An 8,786-nucleotide genomic window follows, 5' to 3' on the forward strand; every position below is an offset into this window, starting at 1 on the left:
TTGAAAGAAACAAAGTTTGGCACCTTGAACCTAAGCCTAAACATAACAAGGTTATTGGTTTAAAGTGGGTGTTTCGAAACAAATTAGATGAGTTCGGAACTATCATAAGAAACAAGGCCAGGTTAGTTGTGAAAGGATACAATCAACAGGAAGGCATTGATTATGAAGAAACTTTTGCTCCAGTTGCAAGATTGGAAGCAATTAGAATCTTCATAGCTTTTGCTGCCTTCATGGGTTTCAAATTGTATCAAATGGATGTAAAATGTGCTTTTCTAAATGGTTATCTTAATGAGGAGGTATTTGTAGAACAACCTCCAGGTTTTGAAAATAAAGAATTTCCTAATCATGTCTTTAAGCTTGACAAAGCTCTTTATGGGTTAAAGCAAGCTCCAAGAGCATGGTATGAAAGACTTTCTAAGTTCCTTCTTGAAAATGAGTTTAAAAGAGGAAAATTGGATCGAACCTTGTTTTTAAAATCAAAAGGAAAACATTTATTAGTTGTTCAAATATATGTTGATGATATTATATTTGGTGCCACTAATGAATCTTTGTGCAAGGACTTTGCTAATCTCATGAGTAAAGAATTTGAAATGAGTATGATGGGTGAGCTCAACTTCTTCTTGGGGTTGCAAATCAAGCAAACAGAGAAGGAATCTACATCCATCAACAAAATACATAAAGGAACTATTGAAAAAGTATGGTTTGGAAGCATCCAAAGTTAATCATACACCTATGGGAATTCAACCAGATTGGATGAAGATTCTATAGGAAAAGTGTGGATCAAACCAATATCGAGGTATGATTGGCTCATTACTATATCTAACTGCAAGTCGTCCTGATATTGCTTTCAGTGTAGGTTATGTGCAAGGTTTCAAGCCAATCCAAAGGAATCTCATCTCACAGCTGTGAAGAGAATCCTAAGATACCTCAAGGGAACAGATGATTTAAGCCTATTCTATTCGAGAGTGATACCTTTGAATTGAAAGGATTTGCGGATGCTGACTATGCAGGAGATCTGGTCAATAGAAAGAGTACATCAGGTATGGTTCAGTTCCTTAGTCATAGTTTAGTTTCTTGGAGCACCAAGAAGCAAAACACAGTTGCTTTATCTACAGCAGAGGCTGAATATGTTGCAGCAGCAGCATGTTGTTCCCAAATGCTATGGATAAAACAACAACTACGTGACTATGGAATCTACTTTGAATGTGTTCCCATCTATTGTGATAATACTAGTGCTATTAGTATTTCTAAAGATCCCGTACACATTCAAGAGTCAAACACATCCATCATATTAGGCATCACTTTCTGAAAGATAATGTTAAAAGGGTCTTATTAAAATGGAATTCTGTGAGACTGAACGTCAAATTGCAGATATCTTGACAAAACCCTTAAATAGAGATAGGTTTGAGAAATTGAGACTTGAACTTGGCTTAATCAAATTGAAATGATTGCTACATTATTCCCCTTTGTGTTAATTCTTTGGCATTATGTCTGGATGTGCATTTTTGATGTTTTTATTGCTTAAATACATCACAATTCTTATATGATTATTTCATATGTATAAGTAAAAATGTCTGAAAACTGCTCACCAATGTCCAATAATATTCCCCTTATTGTTCATAGGACAATTCTATGCCTTAAGTGATACCAAAGGATTAAAAGAATTAATGGAGTTCCAAAGTAGCAAAATTTCATTGTTCCATTCATTGTTCCCAAACGCTGTTCCCAATTCCCAGCGTATTAGGTTGATTTTTTTTCTTTCAAAATTCGAAAAACCAAAAATATTCTGTTCAGATTTTATTTCCTAAAAATCTGATTTTTCCTTATATCTCTCAAGTTAGTTGAAGATATTTTTTAGAAGATTTTTTCTTAAAAACGTGTAAATACACGGTTTTATATTATTCTTTCCTTAAAACAAAACAAATTTTTTTTCCTTCCTTCTCATAAAACCGAAAATTACTCCACAAATAATGACTACCAAAAACACTTATCACTCTCTCTCCTCCCACAAAGCCGAAAAACCCTCTCCTTCATCCTCTAAAATTGAATCACCAACACCCATGGATATTTCTCCCAATTCTTCATCAAGAATTCTAAGGAAAAGGAAGAAACAAGAAGAATCGGTTGAAATGGAGGTTGAAGAAGCTCATGCAACTAGTGAGGGGGAATCAGATGTTCCCGAGAGAGGAACAACTCGGTTGTTCGAAAAAATTCCACGGCAACTAGGTATGTGCATGGACTTTTTATTGATGTTTCTTGGTGCAAAAGAGTAAACTTTCGTCAATTACTTAATATGATTAAGTTTCAAGGTTGGGAAAATCTTTTTGTGAAATGTTATGGAAATAGTTTGATTCCTAAATTGATGGACGAATTTTGTGAAAACTTTTCCATGGATGAAGAAGGAAATTGTTCCACTTGGTGAAAGGAACTCAAATTGATTTTAATGCTAAAATTTGGGTAAACTGCTTGGTGTTCCCGTGAGAGGAACAGATGTTTATTTCAAGAAACAACGTGGTTCATATCCATTTTCGGACATTTCCTTTGATCAATTGATTGTTAAGTATGGTGGTCAAAAGGGAAAAACATTTCTTGATCATAATCTTCTTTCTCCCTACCACAAAATTTTGTTTCACATCCTCAAGAAAGCTTTATTGCCTCGTCTTTCCAAACGTGCTCAAGTTAGCATGTTGGATTTAATTTACATTCATTGTTTAGCTTCTCACAAACACATAAACTTTCCTCTTTAATGATTCAACATTTGAGTCATTGCATTGAAAATGGATTTGTTGTTGGTATGGAGCCTTAGTAACCGAAATTCTACTTAAGTTTAAAGTGAAAATTTCGGGAACTCAGTCCATTGGGTTCCACGGGAAATATGTTGAATGTGCGTGCCTTGAATAACTTAAATGTTTGTGTTGTGAATGGAGAAGTTATTAAGGGACGTGCTAATCTTGATGATGATGAGGATGATGATGTGTATGATGAAGTGGGAAGAAGAAGAAGAAAAAGAAGTTGAAGAGAAGAAAATGAAAAGGAAAAAGAAAAGAAAAGAAATCAAAAAGAAAAGAAAATTGAAAAAGAAAAAGAAGAAACTAAGAAGAAAGGGAAGAAGGTGGTTGATGAGGTGGTGAAACCGGTTATGAAGAGCACTAGAGCTAGTCAAAGGGTTCAAAATATGAAAGTGCTTAATTTTCCTATCTTGATGCCGAAGAAAGTTGTGAGGAAGATGAAGTAAAGGTGATTGATAGGGAAGATTATGAATCTAACCTACCTCCTTCTAGGGAACCGACTCCTGTTCCCATGGAAACCAATCCTCCTTTTCCTCCATCTCCACAAAAATCTGCCTCACCCTCTACCCTAGCACCACAAGATGATCCTATCCCTCCCTCTACCTCAAAACCCTCCTGTTCTGTTCCTAAAGCTAAGGAAACAGGTGGGTTCCCATTCTAGAGGAACAACCTGTTGTTCCCAAACCTAAGGAACAAACCACAACCCCCAAGCCTTCTCAAGCTCCCTCGTCTTCTCAAAATCCTACCATTGGTTCTACATATACTCTAGCTCATGCTAGAAGGTTGGATTCTTTGTTTTCCTTGGTTATGGGTCATTCGGAAGCAATGATGGAGTTTGCTACGGAAGCTAAGGATTTAAATGGGTTGGTAAAAGGGGTTATGAGCAAAGTTGACAAAGCCTTGGATGGACAACAAGAGATATGGCTCGGCTTGGTGAACTTTCTTCCTCCATTCAAGCTATGAACTCTAAATTGTTGAAGTTGGAAGACATTGTGCTCAAGGGAAATGATACATTGGCCGAAAATCATCAAGAAGTGATGGCAAAGCTTCATGATGTGGTGGAAGAAGTAGAACAACCTCCCTCTCCTAAATCATAAACTTTTCTATTTAGTTTTTTTTTTTTTGTGGGAACATGAACTTTGTTTAATATTTGTCTTTTCTATCCTTCTCCTTTAATCATGCTACAATGGAACTTTTGGTTTGCTTAATTCTAAGTTTGATCTTTTTGCATGTGTGCGTCTAAATGAATGGCTAATATTCTTGGATTGCGGTTTTTGAGAGTTGAATGCTTTATTTGCTTATACTAACCAACTTATTTCTTACAAGTTTGGTGGTGTGATGTTTTAGTGAATAATATTCATCTTTTTGAAATCGTGGACTATGTTTTTGAAGATGCCAAAGGGGGAAAGATAAGGCAAATCAGAGTAAATTTTTTTTGTCATGAATTATGTTCTCATATTTCGACTTTACAAAATAAAATAACGAGTCTATAATACTTAATTTAACTTGGTTACATACTTTGTTAAAATTATTCTTATATGACTTATGGGTATTTTTAGTATATGCCTTTTGTTGCCATCTTCAAAAAGGGGGAAATTGTTGACCCTTGAGTTTTGAAGATGACCTAACCACAAAAGACATAGTATATTTTATTTATGTTGTTGCAAGGTAATTCATGCTCGAGCTAAGAGAATACTTGATTGAAGATTAAAGCGGAGAATTAATCAAGATCGAAGTAAAGATGTTCGAGAAATGAAGAATCAAGCATGGAATGAAGATTAGAATACATTAGGGTATTTATTAATCTTCTTGTTAAGGTTGAGTAATAGCTTTATTAAGTTCGTGGTGAATTCTCAAAGGAACTTGGTTCTGTTCCCATGAAAGGAACAGACCTGGCACTATAGGAACAAGGCTTAGGAACAAGACTTAATAATTAGGGAACAAGACTTTAAAACTAATTTAGGAACTCTAAGTGCTAATATTGTGCGCCTAAGTAATTGTGTGCCCAATATAGTTGTTAGAGTTTTTAGGGATATTTGACTAAGATCCATAATTTTAGGAAGTTAGTTTAAGTTTGTTAGGAAAAGATTTTAAATAGATTTTCTGATTTTAAAATAACTGATTTTCAAATCTTATCTTTTTAAAATTATATTTTATCTTTTATATTTTATTTAAAAGATTTAATTTTCGAAAATATATTATTTCCGGTTTTTAAAAGTTTCGGATTTTTGAAATAAAAAACTGTTTTCCGGTTTTATAAAAGATTTTGAAAAAGATATTTATTTCCTAAAAACTAGCTAAAGGATTTTTATTTATTTATTTCCTAAATTCTAGCTTACACGCCTAAAGATTTACTGCTACAGTTTATGGAGTTAGTGGATTTAGTGGCTAAGTTAATTATCCTCCAAGTATTTAATTAAATTAAATAAGATTAATTATTCTCCAAGTTTGCAAAACCACGTAATTTGTTACTGCTTCTATGAAGTGAAGTAGTGGATTAGTGGATGAGTACATGACATGGAATAATTAATTTAATTTAATTAATTAATTAGAAATCATGGAGAACATGTGATAATGGTCTAAGTTAGTGGAAATCATGTCTTGTCTTAATGTCTATAAATAGGCGCCTAATTCATTTTGAGTAAAAGTGTGTCTGACTTAGTTAATTTGTCTTAAGTTATCTAAAGTGTCAGTGCTTTCCTTAAGAGAATTCATACTTACATTAATCGAGTTTTTTATTACTCTTCCATTGTTTTACAAAGTGTATTTTTGAGAAAAAGGGTTTGAGTGAACTCTTGTAAGTGTGAGAAAGCTTTGAGTGAAGCAAGAGAAAGAGAAAGGAACTTCGAGTGAAGTTTGAGAGAAAACGTCAGTTGTTGGGAACTGTCGTTGGGAACTTGAGTTGAGTGACTTAAGTTGAGAATCGAGAGAAAAGTAATAGGTTGTAATCAGAGTTGTTCTGGCCTATTATAGTGGAAAGTTGTTTAAAATCCCTTGTGGTCGAGATTGTTTCTTCCTACTAGGCCTAGGAAGTTTTTTCTCGTAAAATCTCTCGTGTTTCCATTGTTTGTTCCCAAGTTTACTTTTAATTCCGCAAAAAGTAGTGCTTATTCTCTCACTATAATTCACCCCCCCCCTCTTAGAGTGCTCATATTATACAACAGTTTTCCATAACTTCTTCTTTCTCAGTTTCCTCAACTTCATCCTCCTTCTCAACAACCTCAACTTCTTCTTCCTTCTCTAACTCCCCATTACGCATCTTAGGACCCTCATAACTTGTTCCCGACCTCAAATGGATGGATTTGGCTTGATGGAGGTTGGGATTAGGGATGGGTTGGCCCGGAAGTTAATTTGTGGGAATTGAGGGATTCTTCTCGGCTACTTGGGCAATTTTGGATTCAATAATTTTGTTATGGGGTTGTAGCTCTTGAAACCTTTGCTCATGGTTTTGGAGAATTTGCTTCATGGATTGGAGTTGTTGGAGAATTTGGAGAGAGGTTGGAACGGGAGATGGATGGTATTGGGATTTTGTTTGGGGAATGGAGGATTAGAGGGAGGTTTTTGGGTTTGGTCTTTGATGTGGAGCTTGGTAAGTGTTGGACCCTTGTGAGGAGAACCACCTTGGTTATATTTTGGTTATACCCTTGCGCAACCCTTGGTTTGAGCTTGGTTGTACCCTTGTTGAGGTTGATTCCATCCTTGTTGAGGTTGGTTAAGCCTTGGGTGTAGTTATGTTGAGGTTGTTTCCAACCCCCCTTGTTGATTGTCCTATACCCTTGGTTCCCTTGATATCTATGTCCTCTAGAATTCATCGCCACCATATGCTCCGAATGGGTACCTCCACAATAAGAAGTATCATGGTTAGTACCACCACAAATATCACAAGAAAAAGAATTTACATGTGAAGGATTAGATGAGGCGAGATTGATCTTAGAAAGCTTCTTGTCAAGTTTGTCGATCTTGGCTTGAATTTGATCTATGAGATCTAATTCAAACTTCCCGCTCTTCTTGGGTTGAAGACCTCTTCGTCGTCCACCCCATGAATAGTTCTTGATCACTTCCTCTATAGTGGATTCAAGTTGATTTTGCGGGATCTTATAAAGTTGACCTCCTGCTCCAACATCAAGGTTGGCACGTGATATAGGATCAAGGACATCATAGAAAAACCGCGTGAGGAGGTTTTTATTGAACTCATGGTGAGGACATGAAAGGATCATCTTCTTAAACCGCTCCCAAGCTTCCGCAAGTGTCTCATCGCTCTCTTGCTCAAATGAGGATGTCTTCCTTCTTATGTATGTTGTCTTCCACTTCGAGAAGTATTGCTTCAAAAAGGCCATTGTGACTTCTTCCATGTAGTGAGGGAATTAGCAGGCAAGCTCTTGAGCCATGATTTTGTCTTTCCGGTAAGAGAAGATCGGAACAAATGCATCTTAATATAGTCAGGGGAGACGTCATTTGTTGTTATCATAGCACAGATCTCAAGAGACCTGTCAAGATGGTTAAGAGGATCCTCATCCGATCCCCCACAAAATTGCTCTGCTTTCACCATCCGAATATACTGAGGATGAATGCTGAAATTTGTTGTGGTGGTGGGGAGTCGAATACCACCTTGAAGAACATAGGAACCCGGATTTCCGAAATCCCTAAAGAGATGTAGATTTGCTTCACCCATTTCTGCTTCAACTTCACTTGTTGTACTTGAAACTAGTGAAGATGGCTCGGAACCCAAAGAAAAATCTTCCAAATTTTTCCGAAGCTTTCGCAATGTATGGTCAATTTCAGGATCTAAAGGCAAAGTGGGTGAACCGTGAGCTCTTCTTCTCATGTAACACAACAAATCTAAGTGGAGGATTAGCAAATAACAACCACAATCAAAAAGAAAATAAAAGAAAAATCAACTAATCAAGCTAAACTAAAATAAACTTCAATTTATAGCATAATTTCCCCGATAACGGCGCCATTTTGATAAGAGGTTTTTAGTGTCTCGTTAAGGCACCAAAAATCGCATTTTAATAAAACCTAACAAGAAATTACTAAGTAAATAGTAAGGGCAAGTTGAGGGTCGATCCAAAGGGAAAATGGGATCAATTCAAGTCCATCAAGTCTAGACTACCTAATTGAAGGGTATTTGGGGGTTTGAAAAGATTTGGTAACAACTACGACTACCTAATAACAAGAACTAGCAAATAACTCGAATTAATGAATCATATAGGAAGACACTAGAGTTAAGGTTACTAGTATGAATAAGAACGGACAATGAATGTTAATGCGATTGTGAAGTAATGTAGACGATTATGCAACGTTTAGTTTTCCTCTAAAATACTCGAGTCCTCTCTTGAATGGTCCTCAAGAATAATCACTTAATCAATTAACTAAATCCTCTCTCGAATGGTCTTTAGTCAATTGATTAAGAGATTCGATATATCCGGAAAACCCCTAATAAAGGATCCCTTAAATTTCTACATAATATCTTGGCCTAGAAATTAAGTTGATTCTTGGGGATGATAAAAGAGTTCAAAATTCAATTTAAGAACATTTGAATGTAAAATACCAAAGTATAAATGTGATCAATATCTATCCTAAGGTCTCAAAACACCAAGATCAATGCATAAACTGTAACGCCCCGACCTCTAATCATCGTGGTTAAGTTAATTAATCGATTATTAGCAGCGGAACCTAGATAGTCGGCGCGTTACCGCCGTACTTTCCATAAGAAATATACAAGGCGACATAAAATCATGAACTTAAACATTTTGTTACTTGAAGCATAATATAGATCCAACATCAGTCTTGATTAATAGAAACTTAGTTACTAATCAGAGTTTTGACATAAACTTAAATAAAAACCATGAGAGTCTGTATAAACTAGATATTAATTAAATCCTCACTGCTACGCCATCCCGTTGTCACCATCAGTACCTAAAACATAAAATAAAACGTCGTGAGCCGAGGCTCAGTAACATACTACTATAACATCGTAAATTCATTTCACATCAT

Source organism: Beta vulgaris, chromosome 9 (assembly GCF_026745355.1).
Source record: "Beta vulgaris subsp. vulgaris cultivar EL10 chromosome 9, EL10.2, whole genome shotgun sequence".
NCBI lineage: Eukaryota > Viridiplantae > Streptophyta > Magnoliopsida > Caryophyllales > Amaranthaceae > Beta > Beta vulgaris.